Raw genomic sequence first — 15,725 nt, 5'->3', positions numbered from 1 at the left:
CTCTGGCCCAAGTTTTCTTTGTCTTTGCTGTACCGGCCGAGATCCTGGATAGACCGCCAACTTGTAACACATTAGCTTGGGGTCTATGCCTGGCATGTCTGCAGCTTTCCATGCAAAGAGATCGACATTATCTCGCAAGAACTGTACTAGTAATTCCTTTGCATCTCTTTTCAAGATCGTGCCAATATTAGTCGTTTTGTCCGAGGTGTCTCTGATCTGAACTTTCTCTATTTCACCTTCGGGCTGTGGACGGAGTTCTTCTCGTCTCTGAACTCCACCAAGCTAAATTGTATGGAATTCTTCTCCTTTGCCTCTGAGGTTTAGACTTTCATTATAACAGTGGCGTGCCATCTTTTGATCTACTTTTATTGTGGCTATCCCTTCTGTGGTTGGGAATTTCATGCATAGATGTGGAGTCGAGCCTATTGCGCCGAGTTGATTTAGTGTTGTCCGACCTATTAGGGCATTGTAGGCTAAACTCACGTCGACCACAATGTAGTCTATCTTGAGTGTTCTGGAATGGTTCCCTTTTCCGAAGGTTGTATGTAGTGACACGTATCCCAGTGATTGTACTGGGATATCTCCCAGTCCGAACAGGCTGTTCGGGTATGCTCTAAGCTCCTTTTCTTCTAAGCCGAGCTTGTTGAAGGCTGTTTTGAACAAGATATTGGCAGAACTCCCTTGGTCTATTAATGTGCGGTGGAGATTGGCATTTGCTAGTATGATGGTGATGACCATGGGATCGTCGTGTCCTGAGATGATACCGGATGCGTCTTCTTTGGTGAACGTGATTGCAGGGATGTCAGGTGCTTCCTCCTTTCCTTCGACATGATATACTTCTTTGAGGTATCTTTTGCGGAATGATTTGGAGATTCCACCTCCTGCGAATCCTCCATGTATCATATGGACATCCCTTTCTGGCGTACGAGGTGATCGCTCAGCTCGTCCGACATCTTCATCTCTTCGTCTTTTCCATTGCTCATCATCTCGGGTGGCCAGATACCAATTTAGTTTTCCTTCTCTTACTAATTTTTCTATGATGTTTTTTAAGTCGAAGCATTCGTTGGTGGAATGCCCTCGGACCTGATGATATTCACAGTATTCGTTCCGATTTCGTCCTCCTCTTTTGCCTTTGAGTGGTCGAGCTGGGGGTATCTTTTCTGTGTTACAGACTTCTTTGTAAATATCCACAAGGGACACCCGAAGAGGGGTGTAATTATGATACTTTTTGATTTTTTCGCCCGTTCGATCTTCCTTCTTCTTGGATTCTTTATCTCGGTAGGTGAAATCGGATTTCGAAGCTTCTCCAAGTTGGGAATTTTCTTCCATGTTGATGTACTTCTCTGCCCGCTCTTGCACCTCGTCTAGAAATGTGGGGTATTTCTTTGATATAGATTGGCTGAAAGGTCCCTCTCGTAGGCCGTTGATGAGGCCCATGACGGCAGCCTCTGTTGGCAAGCTTTGTATGTCTAGGCATGTTTTGTTGAATCTTTCCATGTAGTTGCGAAGACTTTCCCGATCTCCTTGCTTGATACCCAGTAAACTGGGAGCGTGCTTGGCCTTGTCTTTTTGGATGGAGAATCTGGCCAGGAACTTTTTGGCCAGGTCGTCAAAGTTTGAGACGGACTTCGGAGGTAGGTTGTCGAACCATCTGATTGCTGTTTTTGTGAGTCGTTGGAAAAGCTTTGCAACGGACGGCATCTGAAGCGTCGGTGAGGTACATTCTGCTTCTGAAGTTGCTGAGATGATGGTTAGGATCTGTGGTGCCATCATACAAAGTCATATCCAGAAGTTTGAAGTCTTTAGGGATTTTAGTCTTCATGATTTCCCTAGTGAATGGATCTTGATCCTTGCGAGAGTTGTCCTCAGGGGTGGTCTGGGTAGCCTTTGTTTTGAGATCGGCTTCAAGTTGTAGGAGTTTATCTTTTAATTCTCGACATCGCCTTACCTCTCTTTGTAGATCCTTGCCAACTTCTTGCTGGTACTGGCTTTCCTTTTCGAGTTGCTTTAGGCGATCTTGAAGTGCTTCTATTACTCCCGGATGTGATGAGTTTTTGTCTCCGTTAGATTCTGGAGTATCCTTTGGTGTGGTATCCGTATTTTTCTGCGGCATTCTGTCCTCTAGATCTGAGTTGTGGTCGTTGTCATGGTCGTCCGCCATGGTGATGGGATGACTTCCAGGCTCCCCGGCAACGGCGCCAATGTTCCGTAGGTTACCTGAAACTGTAGGTCGATCTCGGATGAGATCTTCTGTACTGGTCAGAGATGACGTGTCCGGCTGGCTGGTTGTGGCCGGAGCTGTTGTGTCCGACTTGTTGGACTGACTGCACCTCTGATCCTTGGTCACCGGAGGGTGGGGGGTACCTGCAAGAGACTCCGATGCTTAAGTTAGCATGGGTATTAAACATATTTTTAGTAGAATCAGAGTATGAGTTATACCTGGGTACTCCAGTGTATTTATAATGGTGTGGAGTGACCTTTTTTAGATAAGATAAGTTAGTTATCTTATCTTATCTTATCTTATCTTATCTTATCTTTGGGTGAGGTCAGCTTATCTTCAAGGGAACCGCCCTTATCTCTGTAGGTTCAGACTGTCTGTGGATTTGGGTCGTGTTCCTCTATTTGAGCCCTTTATTGGGCTTTTCTGTCGATTTGGCCGACCTCTTTGAGAAGAGGCCGGGTAGCCTGACCTGAAGAGGTCGGTCGCTTTGTCGCCAATCATCCCAGGTCGGATAGCTCGACCCAGGGTGTGAACAGTTTTTATTCAAAAATCATATTTCTAGACTTTACTATGAGTTTGTGTATTTTTCTGTGATTTCATGTATTTTCTGGCTGAAATTGAGGGACCTGAGCAAAAATCTGATTCAGAGGCTGAAAAAGGACTGCAGATGCTGTTGGATTCTGACCTCCCTGCACTCGAAGTAGATTTTATGGAGCTACAGAAGCCCAATTGAAGCGCCCTTAATTGCGTTGGAAAGTAGACATTCTGAGCTTTCTAGCAATATATAATAGTCTATACTTTGTCCGAGATTTGATGGCCCAAACTGGCGTTCCAAGTCAGCATAAAAATTCTGGCTTCAAAACGCCAGAACTGGCATAAAAGCTGGAGTTAAACGCCTAAACTGGCACCAAAGTTGGCGTTTAACTCCAAGAAAAGTCTCTACATGTGAAAGCTTCAATGCTCAGCCCAAGCACACACCAAGTGGGTCCGAAAGTAGATTTCTGCATTAATTACTTATTTCTGTAAACCCTAGGCTACTAGTTCATTATAAATAGGACCTTTTGCTATTGTATTTTCATCTTTTAATCTTGGAATCTTTAGTTCATCTTTTGATCTGTTGATCACGTTTGGGGGCTGGCCTCACGGCCATGCCTGGAGCTTCATCACTTATGTATTTTCAACGGTGGAGTTTCTACACCCCATAGATTAAGGTGTGGAGCTCTACTGCTCCTCATGAAGCAATGCAAAGTACTATTGTTTTCTATTCAACTCAAGCTTATTTCTTCTCTAAGATATTCATTCGCACACAAGAACATGATGAATGTGATGATTATGTGACACTCATCATCATTCTCACATATGAACGCGTGCCTGACTACCACTTCCGTTCTACATGCAAACAAGCTTGAATGTGTATCTCTTGGGTTTCTAATCTAAGATTAAAACCTTCGTGGTATAGGCTAGAATTATTGGCGGCCATTCTTGAGATCCGAAAAGTCTAAACCTTGTCTGTGGTATTCCGAGTAGGATCTGGGATGGGATGACTGTGACGAGCTTCAAACTCGTGAGTGTTGGGCATAGTGACAGACGCAAAAGGATCAATGGATCCTATTCCAACATGATCGAGAACCAACAGCTAATTAGCCGTGCGGTGACAGCGCATTTGGACCATTTTCACTGAGAGGACGGGATGTAGCCATTGACAACGGTGATACCCAACGTACAGCTTGCCATGGAAAGGAGTATGAATGATTGGATGAAGACAATAGGAAAGCAGAAGTTCAAGAGGAACAATGCATCTTCATACGCTTATCTGAAATTCTCACCAATGAATTACATAAGTATTTTTATCTTATCTCATATTTTATTCATCTTTTAATTATCAATTCTCCATAACCATTTGAATCCGCCTGGCTGAGATTTACAGGATGATCACAGCTTGCTTCAAGCCGACAATCTCCGTGAGATCGACCCTTACTCACGTAAGGTTTATTACTTGGACGACCCAGTGCACTTGCTAGTTAGTTGTGCGGAATTGTGAAAAAGAGTTGAGATTACAATTGTGCGTACCAAGTTGATGGCGCCATTGATGATCACAATTTTGTGCACTATGTTTTTGGCGTCGTTGCCAGGGATTGTTCAAGTTTGGACAACTGACGGTTCATCTTGTTGCTCAGATTAGGTAATTTTATTTTTAAGCTTTTTACTTTTATTTATTTTCGAAAAATTTTCAAAAAAATAAATTATTCTATGCCTTCAGAATTTTTAAGAATGAATTCTAGAGTTTCAGATGATACTTTCATCATCACAGGAGCTAGTTGATTCCCATCAATTTGGCTGTTGTATGTAACGTCTGCTGAAGCTTGGCTAGCCATGTCTAATCTTTTTAGACTGAAGCTTTAGACTAATATTGCATGATTCCTAGAATTTCCATTAAAAATTTTGAATTTATTTTGCTTTTTAGACTAAAATTTTGAATTTTCTTGTTTGAGTCTAGTGTCAAATTTTAAGTTTGGTGTCCATTGCATTTTTCTTATTTTCGAAAATTCATCATGTTCTTCATTGATCCTCAAGTTGTTCTTGATGATTTACTTCGGTATGATCTTTAAATTCTCTTGTTTTGTGTCTTTTGTTGTTTCTCATGTGCATTCTCAATTTGTTAATATCTCTAATATGAAAATTTCTAAGTTTGGTGTCTTGCATGCATTGTTTATTTGATCTTAATTTTACAAGATTAGTTTCATTTTGTTGTTTCTCATCATTAAAAATTCAAAAAAAAAATTTGAAAACCATGTCTTTTCAAGTCAATAATACAGAGAATTGAAGATTCAGAACATTCAGCAGAGGAATTAAACAGAAAAAGCTGGGCATTCAAAACGCCTAGTGAGGAAGAAAAACTGGCGTTTAAACGCTAGCCAGGGTACCTGGCTGGGCGTTAAACGCCCAAAAAGGTAGTATTTTGGGCGTTAAACGCCATAATGGATACCATTCTGGGCGTTTAACGCCAGGATGGCACAGGAGAGAAGATTTTGTTTTTAATTCAAATCTTTTTCAAATTTTCATAATTTTTCAAAATCAAATCTTTTTCAAATCATATCTTTTCAATCATATCTTTTCAAAATCAAATCCTTTCCATTTTTTTTACTATTTTCGAAAATCCTTGCTAACAATTAGTGATTTGATTCAAAAATTTCTTCCTTGTTAAGAAAGGTTCAATAATTGAATTTTAGAATCATATCTTTTAAATTTCTTGTTAGCCAAGACATTAATTTTAAAAATCAAATCTTTTTAATTGTTTGTTAATCATATCTTTTTAAAACCATATTTTCTCAATCATATCTTCTCAACCACATCTTTTTCAAAATAATTTTCAATCATATCTTTTTTATTTCTAATTTCAAAATCTTTTTCAAAATCACTTAATTACTTTCTCAATTTTAATTTTCGAAAATTATCAACCAAATTTTCAAAATTTATTTTAATTATTTCAAATTCTTTTTAATTTAAAATTTTTAGTTTTATTTAAGAATTTTTTTTCGAAAATTCTTCCCCCTCCTCACCTTCTTCTATTTAAGGGACTAACACTCCTCCTCAATGTGCAATTCGGACTCCCTCTCTCTATAAGTTTGAATTCTCTCCTCTCTACCTCCTCCTTCTATTCTTCTTTTCCTCTGACACCTCAAGAAATCTCTATACTGTGACATAGAGGATTCCATACTTTCTTCTCCTCTCTTTCATATGAGCAGGAGCAAAGACAAAGGCATTCTTGTTGAAGCTAATCCTGAACCTGAAAGGACCTTGAAGAGAAAGCTAAGAGAAGCTAAAGCACAGCTCTCTGTAGAGGACCTAACAGAAATTTTTAAATAAGAAGAAGACATAGCAGCCGAAAATAACAACAATGCCAATAATGCAAGGAAGGTGCTTGGTGACTTTACTGCACCTACTCTCGACTTCTATGGGAGAAGCATCTTAATTCCTGCCATTGGAGCAAACAACTTTGAGCTTAAGCCTCAATTAGTTTCTCTAATGCAACAGAATTGCAAGTTTCATGGACTTCCATTGGAAGATCCTCATCAGTTTTTAGCTGAATTCTTGCAAATCTGTGACACTATCAAGACCAATGGGGTTGATCCCGAGGTCTACAGGCTTATGCTTTTTCCCTTTGCTGTAAGAGACAGAGCTAGAATATGGTTGGATTCACAACCTAAGGAAAGCCTGAACTCTTGGAAAAAGCTGGTCAGTGCTTTTCTGGCCGAATTCTTTCCACCTCAAAAATTGAGTAAGCTTAGAGTGGAAGTCTAGACCTTCAGACAGAAGGAAGGAGAATCCCTCTATGAAGCTTGGGAAAGATACAAGCAATTGATCAGAAGGTGTCCTTCTGACATGCTTTCAGAATGGAGCATTATAGGTATCTTCTATGATGGTCTATTTGAACTGTCCAAGATGTCATTGGACAGCTCTGCTGGAAGATCTCTTCATCTAAAGAAGACGTCTGCAGAAGCTCAGGAACTCATTGAAATGGTTGCAAATAACCAATTCATGTACACTTCTGAAAGAAATTCTGTGAATAATGGGACAAATCAGAAGAAAGGAGTTCTTGAGATTGATACTCTGAATGCCATATTGGCTCAGAACAAAATATTGACTTAACAAGTCAATATGATTTCTCAGAGTCTGTCTAGAATGCAAGCAGCAACAGGCAGTACCAAAGAAGCTTCATCTGAAGAAGAAGCTTATGATCCTGAGAACCCAGCAATGGAAGAGGTGAATTACATGGGAGAACCCTATGGAAACACATATAATCCTTCATGGAGAAATCATCCAAATCTTTCATGGAAGGATCAACAGAAGCCTCAACAAGGTTTCAACAACAATAATGGTGGAAGAAATAGGTTTAGCAATAGCAAGCCTTTTCCATCATCTTCTCAGCAACAGACAGAGAATGCTGAGCAGAGTCTCCCTAGCTTAGCAGCCATAGTCTCTGATCTATCTAAGACCACACAGAGTTTTATGACTGAAACAAGGTCCTTTATTAGAAATTTAGAGGCACAAGTGGGTCAGCTGGGTAAGAAAGTTACTGAACTCCCTCCTAGTACTCTCCCAAGCAATACAGAAGAGAACCCAAAGAGAGAATGCAAGGCCATAAACACATCCCACATGGCCGAATGTATAGAAGAGGGAAAGGCAGTGATTTCCACTGAGGAAGACCTCAATAGATGTCCACTAGCCTCCAAGGAGTTCCCTAATGAGGAACCATGGGAATCTGAGACTCATACAGAGACCATAGAGATTCCATTGAATTTACTTCTGCCATTTATGAGCTCTGATGAGTATTCTTCCTTTGAAGAGGTTGAAGATGTTACTGAAGAGCAAGTTACTAAGTACCTTGGAGCAATCATGAAGCTAAACGCCAAGTTATTTGGTAATGAGACTTGGGAGGATGAACCCCCCTTGCTCACCAAAGAACTGGATGACTTGACTAGGCAGAGATTACCTCAGAAGAGACAGGATCCTGGAAAGTTCTCAATACCTTGTACCATAGGCACCATGACTTTTGAGAAGGCTCTGTGTGACCTGGGGTCAAGTATAAACCTCATGCCACTCTCTGTGATGGAGAAGCTAGGGATCCTTAAGGTACAAGCTGCAAGAATCTCACTAGAGATGGCAGACAATTCAAAGAAACAGGCTTATGGACTTGTAGAGGATGTCTTGGTAAAGGTTGAAGGACACTACATCCCTGCTGATTTCATAATCCTAGACACTGGGAAGTGTATAGATGAATCCATCATCCTTGGCAGACCCTTCCTAGCCACAGCAAAAGCTGTGATCGATGTTGACAGAGGAGAATTGGTCCTTCAAGTGAATGAGGAATCCCTTGTGTTTAAAGCTCAAGGATCTCCCTCTGTAACCATGGAGAGGAAGCATGAAAAGCTTCTCTCAATGCAGAGTCAAATAGAGCCCTCACATTCAAACTTTAAGTTTGGTGTTGGGAGGCCATCATCATGCTCTGAGTATCTGTGAGGCTCCATGAGAGCCCACTGTCAAGCTATTGACATTAAAGAAGCGCTTGTTGGGAGGAAACCCAATTTTATTTAATCATATCTATTTATTTTCCATTGTTATTTTATATTTTCTATAGGTTGATGATCATGTGAAGCCACAAAAACAACTGAAAAAGCAAAAATAGAATAAAAAACAGTATTAAAAATAGCACACCCTTGAGAAGAAGCTTACTGGCATTTAAACGCCAGTAAGGGTAGCAGAATGGGCGTTAAACGCCCAGTCTGGCACCATTCTAGGCATTTAACGCCAGAAAGGGGGCATAAAGCTGGCGTTTAACGCCAGAAAAGGGCAAAAAGCTGGCGTTTAACGCCAAAAAGGGAAGATAAGCTGGCGTTAAACGCCAGAAATGGGCAGCAACCTGGCGTTTAACGCTAGAATTGGCAATCAAGGGGGCGTTTACATGCCAAAATGGTGCATGGATGAGACATCCTTGACACCTCAGGATCTGTGGACCCCACAGGATTCCCACCTACCTCAACTCTCTCTCTCTCTCTTCTTCACACCCTTCCACAACTCTTCCCCATAACTCCCACCTCACAATTCAAATTCAAATCCTTTCCCTCCCACACCCAACCCCCTGGCCGAACCACTTCCCTTACTCCATCTCCTCCATTTTCTTCTTCTTCTACTTCCCTCTTTCTTCTTTTGCTCGAGGATGAGCAAACCTTCTAAGTTTGGTGTGGTAAAAGTGTTGCTTTTTGTTTTTCCATAACCATTTATGGCACCTAAGGTCGGAGAAACCTCTAGAAAGAGGAAAGGGAAGGCAAAAGCTTCCACCTCCGAGTCATGGGAGATGGAGAGATTCATCTCAAAAGCCCATCACTAGAAAAGGATGGAACAAACAAGAGAGCCCACTCATGGACCTCAACAAGAGCATGAGGAAGTCCCTCATCAAGAAATCTCTGAGATGCATCAAGGGATGCATTTTCCTCCACACAACTATTGGGAGAAAATCAACACCTCCTTAGGAGATTTGAGTTCCAATATGGAGCAACTAAAAATGGAGCACCAAGAGCACTCCATTATTCTCCATGAAATTAGAGAGGATCAAATAGCCATGAGGGAAGAGCAACAAAGGCAAGGAAGAGACATAGAGGAGCTCAAGCACTCCATAAGATCTTCAAGAGAAAGAACTAGCCGCCATCACTAAGGTGGACCCGTTCTTTAATTTTCTTGCTCTTTATTTTCTGTTTTTCAAAAATTATGCTTTATGTTTTATTTATGTTTGTGTCTTATTACATGATCATTAGTGTCTTAGTGTCTATGCCTTAAAGCTATGAATGTCCTATGAATCCATCACCTTTCTTAAATGAAAAATGTTTTTAATTGCAAAAGAATAAGAAGTACATGAATTTCGAATCTTAAAATAGTTTAATTATTTTGATGTGATGGCAATACTTTTTGTTTTCTGAATGAATGCTTGAACAGTGCATATTTTTGAATTTGTTGTTTATGAATGTTAAAATTGTTGGCTCTTGAAAGAATGATGAAAAAGGAGAAATGTTAGTTGATAATCTGAAAAATCATAAAATTAATTCTTGAAGCAAGAAAAAGCAGTGAATAAAAAGCTTGCAGAAAAAAAAATTATATGCGAAAAAAAAGAAAAAGAAAGAAAAAGAAAAGCAAGCAGAAAAAGCCAATAGCCCTTTAAACCAAAAGGCAAGGGTAAAAAGGATCCAAGGCTTTGAGCATCAGTGGATAGGAGGGCCCACAGGAATAAAATCCTGGCCTAAGCGGCTAAACCAAGCTGTCCCTAACCATGTGCTTGTGGCGTGAAGGTGTCAAGTGAAAAGCTTGAGACTGAGCGGTAAAAGTCGTGGTCCAAAGCAAAAAGAGTATGCTTAAGAGCTCTGGACACCTCTAATTGGGGACTCTAGCAAAGCTAAGTCACAATCTGAAAATGTTCACCCAGTTATGTGTCTGTGGCATTTATGTATCCGGTGGTAATACTGGAAAATAAAATGCTTAGGGTCACGGCCAAGACTCATAAAGTAACTGTGTTCAAGAATCAACATACTGAAATAGGAGAATCAATAACACTATCTGAATTCTGAGTTCCTATAGATGCCAATCATTCTAAACTTCAAAGGATAAAGTGAGATGCCAAAACTGTTCAGAAGCAAAAAGCTAATAGCCCTGCTCATCTAATTAAGACTGATCTTCATAGATGTTTTTGGAATTCATTGTATGTTCTATTCTTTTTATCCTACTTTGTTTTTAGTTGCTTGGGGACAAGCAACAATTTAAGTTTGGTGTTGTGATGAGCGGATAATTTATACGCTTTTTGGCATTGTTTTAGGTAGTTTTTAATATGTTTTAGTTACTTTTTATTATATTTTTATTAGTTTTTATTCAAAAATCACATTTCTAGACTTTACTATGATATTGTGTATTTTTCTGTAATTTCAGGTATTTTCTGGCTGAAATTGAGGGACCTGAGCAAAAATCTAATTCAGAGGCTGAAAAAGGACTGTAGATGCTGTTGGATTCTGACCTCCCTGCACTCGAAGTAGATTTTCTGGAGCTACAGAAGCCCAATTTGCGTGCTCTTAATTGCATTGGAAAGTAGACATCATGGGCTTTCCAGAAATATATAATAGTTCATACGTTTCTTGAGATTTAATGGCCCAAACCAGCATTCCAAGTCAGCATAAAAATTTTGGTGTCAAAACGCCAGAACTGGCATAAAAGCTGGAGTTAAACGCCCAAACTGGTACCAAAGACGGCGTTTAACTCCAAGAAAAGTCTCTACATGTGAAAGCTTCAATGCTCAGCCCAAGCACACACCAAGTGGGCCCGAAAGTGGATTTCTGCATTAATTACTTATTTCTGTAAACCCTAGGCTACTAGTTCATTATAAATAGGACCTTTTGCTATTGTATTTTCATCTTTTAATCTTGGAATCTTTAGTTCATCTTTTGATCTGTTGATCACGTTTGGGGGCTGGCCTCACGGCCATGCCTGGACCTTCATCACTTATGTATTTTCAACGGTGGAGTTTCTACACCCCATAGATTAAGGTGTGGAGCTCTGCTGCTCCTCATGAATCAATGCAAAGTACTATTATTTTTCTATTCAACTCAAGTTTATTTCTTCTCTAAGATATTCATTCGCACACAAGAACATGATGAATGTGATGATTATGTGACACTCATCACCATTCTCACCTATGAACGCGTGCTTGACAACCACTTCCCTTCTACATGCAAACAAGCTTGAATGTGTATCTCTTGGGTTTCTAATCTAAGATTAAAACCTTCGTGGTATAGGCTAGAATTATTGGCGGCCATTCTTGAGATCCGGAAAGTCTAAACCTTGTCTGTGGTATTCCGAGTAGGATCTGGGATGGGATGACTGTGACAAGCTTCAAACTCGCGAGTGTTGGGCGTAGTGACAGACGCAAAAGGATCAATGGATCCTATTCCAACATGATCGAGAACCAACAGCTGATTAGCCGTGTGGTGACAGCACATTTGGACCATTTTTACTGAGAGGACGGGAGGTAGCCATTGACAACAGTGTTACCCAACATACAGCTTGCCATGGAAAGGAGTATGAATGATTGGATGAAGACAATAGGAAAGCAGAAGTTCAGGAGGAACAAAGCATCTTCATACGCTTATCTGAAATTCTCACCAATGAATTACATAAGTATTTCTATCTTATCTCATATTTTATTCATCTTTTAATTATCAATTCTCCATAACCATTTGAATCCGCATGACTGAGATTTACAAGATGACCATAGCTTGCTTCAAGCTGACAATCTCTGTGGGATCGAGCCTTACTCACGTAAGGTTTATTACTTGGATGACCCAGTGCATTTGCTGGTTAGTTGTGCAGAATTATGAAAAAGAGTTGAGATTACAATTGTATGTACCAAGTTGTTGGCGCCATTGATGATCACAATTTCGTACACCAGTTCTTTCTTCCAAACCCGAATTGTGATCGTTGTCAAGGTTGTCCGTCATGATGATGGGATGACTTTCAGGTTCCCCGACAACGGTGCCAATGTTCCGAGGGTTACCTAAAACTGAAGGTCGATCTCGGAGGAGATCTACTGTTGGGGCCGGAGCTGTCGTGTCCAACCCGCTGAGCTTTGAGATGTTGCTGATCCTTGATCACCAGAGGGTGGTGGTACCTGCAAGAGACTCCGATGCCAAAGTTAGCATGGACTTTAAGCAGGTTTTTTGTGTAGAATCAGAGTATGAGTTATACCTGGGTGCTCCAGTGTATTTATAGTAGCATGGGATGTGATGCGCAGACTTTTGTTGATATAGAATTTCCTCAATTGAATGAATTCTCGTTGCAAGTATAGTTCTACACCAACAAAGGATGCTCACTTGCAAAAATTTGGGTTGTCACAAAGAACAAACCCCAATGAAAATTAACCGAAGTATTTAGACTCCGGGTCATTTCACAAGGAATTGCAATGAAGTGGTCAATTATTGGCTATGAAGGGGCAAGTGGGTTTTGATTTATAAGAGGAACAAGAAAAGGTAAATCAAGCAAGTGATTAGAGAAAGCAAGATAAAGAACTCTTTGCTAAGTAGACTTAGGTAATTGAGATCTCCATGCTTGTCAACAAATTGAATATTGATAATTGTAAAGAACCAAGCTCATTAAGTCTACTAACTAAAGCCTTAAGTACGCAATGTCTACTCCTAGGCTTGGAGTATATCAAATGGCTTAATCAACATCTATCCATAAGTCCCAACCTAGCCACTAATTAACTTAGTAGTAGGCTAGAGTCAATGATTATCAAATTGATCTCCAAGGGTTCTAGAATTACCAATTCAATGAAGCCCATGTACTCAAGATCACTCAACCCCTTTAGCCTAGGCCAAGGGTCAAGAGAACTACTCAACAACTAGTGAAAGCATTCTATCAAACACCTAATGTGCAATAAAAGTAAACATCACAAAATGCTAAAATTAAGAAAACCCATAACTAACATGAGTGAGAAATCAACAAAAGCAAGTAAGATCAATATAAAAGAAGCATAGAAACATGAAATTGAATTAAAAGAAGATTAGATCCAACAATGTTCATCAACAAGCAAGAGAGAAAAATGAGAAATTAGCATTACAACTAAGAAAATCAAGATGTAGAAATGAGAAATTGTAAAAGAAACAAGATGAAATCAAGTAATTAATTCAAGATCCAAGACAATTTAACCTAATCCTAACCTAATTCTAGAGAGAAGAGGGAGCTTCTCTCTCTAGAAAACTAACTAAAGGCTCATATTGACTAACTAATTGCTCCCCCTTGCTTGGACTTCAATTCTGCATGAAATACACTCAGAACCAAGTTGGATTTAGGCCTGGGCAGCTCAGAAATCACCCCCAGCGTTTTGCCTTTAAGTGGGTCGCGTGAGAGTATCGGTGCGTACGCGCCATGTGCGCGTGCGCGTCGATTGGCTGATTCTTCATCCGCGCGTACGCGTCATGTACGCGTGCGTGTCTCTGTGCGAAACCACTTCTGCGCGCGTGCGCCTAGTGCGCATGCGCGCCTATCAATGCATTCCCAATTCTTGTCTCTTCATGCATTCTCCACTTTGTATGCTTTTCTCCTCATTTCTTCCATCCAATACTCACCTTATGAACCTAAAATCACTCATCAAACACATCAAGGCATCGAATAGAAGTAAAGTGAATTAAAATCACCAATTTAAGGGCCTAAAAAGAATGTTTTTATACTTAAGCACAATTCAAGGGAGAATTACAAAACCATGTTATTTCAGTGAATAAATGTGGGAAAAGGTGATAAAATCCCCTAAAATAAGCACAAGATAAACCACGAAATCGAGGTTTATCAAATCTTCCCACACTTAAACTAAGCATGTCCTCATGCTAAAATCAAGAAAGAAGCAAAGGGGTATCAACATTTATTCAATGCAAACTAACTAAATGCAATCTATCTATATGAATGCATTGGCTCAATCAAAATAAATCAATCTCCAAGAATATACATATGCAAGCACAAGGGTCAAGGCAATGGCAATCAAAGCAAACCACAGTTGGATCGAATCATTGAAAGATTTTACAAACTTGCAAGAAAAGATGATCATGGGTGAAAACATGTAATTGAGCGATCGAACCCTCGCCGGATGTGTATCTGCTCTAGTCACTCAAGTGTATGGGGTTGATTCACTCAATTCTCCTCCAATCATGCTTTCTAAGATTTGTTTTTCATCTAACAATTAACAATTATTCTATGCATACATACAAATATCATGAGGGCTTTCCCGTAGGTTGTAATAGGACTAGGGTCAAGGTAGGATGCATATGGTCAAGTGAGTTTGAAATTTGAATCTTTGATTAACTTAAACTTCCCACCTAACTTATGACTACCTATACAATTCTAAACAAACTTAACTACCCATTCTTCACTTTCTCACACACTCATTCATTCTCTTTCGATCACCATACATATGCATTGATTTTTATTGAACCTTGACTTTGGGGCATTTTTGGTCCCCTTTTTATTGTAATTCTTTTTCTTTCTTTTTCTATTTCTATATTTTTTTTTTCAAACTAAAACATATACAAGAACATCAATGCATATGGTTTACACATGATTAATACATGAGTATATATGTACCCAATTCCCAAGATTCTTAATACAAATACTAAAACACACTTTTATCTCTACCCAATATTGTCAACTTTCCCAAAATCAAATGATGAACACTCTCACTAGCCTAAAATAATCAAAGATTCAAACAGGGACATTTATTGTTTTTGACTTAGGCTTGTAATGTGCTACAATCAAGAACAAATGGGTTAAGCATAGGCTCAAGATTGGTTAACAATGAAAGATAAAAGGTAGGCTATGTGGGTAAGTGAGCTATTTGAACAATGGCCTCAATCATATAAATGCATGTATACACAAAATAATGGACATAAAGAATCAAACAAATCAAGATTACACTCATAGAAAGAGAATAATGCACACAAGAATGAAAATAAGTGGTCATATGACGTAACCACACAATTAGGCTCAAAACTCTCATGCTTGTGTTCCTTGCTCAAAACATGATCCACAAAGTGTATAATCAAGCAAGTTCTAAAAAAAAATTTCAACCAATTGGAGGTGGTGCCCTAAAAATGGAATTCTTGAAAATTTTCATCATATTGACTAAACTTATTCTAATGCAAGGTTGTGATTTAGAAAACTAAAAAATATTTTCTTAGTTTTACCCCTTTTTCAATCAAAGCATATTTCATATGCAAAGGGGATCAACTAGGTTTCAAAAATTCATAACGTTTTTGCAATTCACAACCAAAAGGGCTAAAACAACTATCTAATAAAAATCCAACCAAAATATGGAATGTATACTATCTACGGTGCAAAATGTGACAACTAAGATAAAGTAATCCCAAGATAACAAATATATACAATAATTTCAAAGTAATCTCAAAGATAATGTGCAAAATGA

General features: G+C 39.3%; 1 non-coding gene across 1 annotated transcript; it reads right to left on the bottom strand.

Annotated features, from left to right (window-relative positions):
* Positions 1-6,502: 6,502 nt before the first annotated feature.
* Positions 6,503-6,610, bottom strand: LOC148546213 (small nucleolar RNA R71). Its single transcript, XR_015900915.1, has one exon. It is a non-coding gene; the product is annotated as a small nucleolar RNA R71 (small nucleolar RNA).
* Positions 6,611-15,725: the final 9,115 nt, after the last annotated feature.

Source organism: Arachis ipaensis, chromosome B9 (assembly GCF_059453495.1).
Source record: "Arachis ipaensis isolate K30076 ecotype BB chromosome B9, ASM5945349v1, whole genome shotgun sequence".
Classification (NCBI taxonomy): Eukaryota; Viridiplantae; Streptophyta; class Magnoliopsida; order Fabales; family Fabaceae; genus Arachis; species Arachis ipaensis.
The sequence above is the reverse complement of the archived record's forward strand: the minus strand, read 5'-3'. Positions and strand labels throughout refer to the sequence as shown.